We start from the raw sequence: 827 nt of genomic DNA, 5'->3' as shown, positions 1-827 counted from the left end.
GAAGAAGATAGAGGAGGAGAGCGCACAAAAGGCAAAATAGGTTCCAATACACGATATCAACCACAAATACAACCACAACCAGAGTCAAAGGTAGATATACTTTCCAATACTTGTTGTCAACCACAAATGCAACCACACCGCCGTCGATAATGTGGCAAATCATCTACCACACACCATCGTCTACCACCCAATATCAAGAGGGGCTTCAACCACACAACGCAGCGGCTTCAACCACACTTTCTACCACAGAGATCAACCACAAACGTAGCGAACAACCACACGACATATAGTGTCTACCACACCAACCACACTACAGCTTAAAGCGTCATTATAGTGACCAATACTACGGCAACCGAATCAGCAACCACATTACGCCCTAAAATGTTGAGAAGGACAACCACATTATCTACCGTTTCCTCTCCAACTATCGTCTCTCCAACATCGTCTTTCCACCATCATCTCTTCACCATCGTGTCTCCACCATCACCTCCCCAACATCGATTCTCCACCAACGCCTCCCCACCATTACTTCCCACCATCGTCTCTTCAACACCGTTTCTTCACCATCACATCCCCACCACCCTCTCTCCACCACCGTCTACCCACTATTACCCCCCCACCATGACCTCCCCACCACCGTCCCCCAACTACCCCCCCCCCACTATTACCATCCCCCATCACGGCCTCTCCACCATCACTTCCCTTTCTCCCTCAATTCCTCTCTCCATCTCTCATTAACCGAAAACAAGAGATGGTTACAAAGAGACCAACATTATGCCATTACTGCTTTTCTCGTCGATGTGACAGTGAGAAGTGGAAAAATGCAA

Source organism: Penaeus monodon, chromosome 15 (assembly GCF_015228065.2).
Source record: "Penaeus monodon isolate SGIC_2016 chromosome 15, NSTDA_Pmon_1, whole genome shotgun sequence".
NCBI classification, from domain to species: Eukaryota; Metazoa; Arthropoda; class Malacostraca; order Decapoda; family Penaeidae; genus Penaeus; species Penaeus monodon.
Note: the sequence above shows the minus strand (reverse complement) of the source record.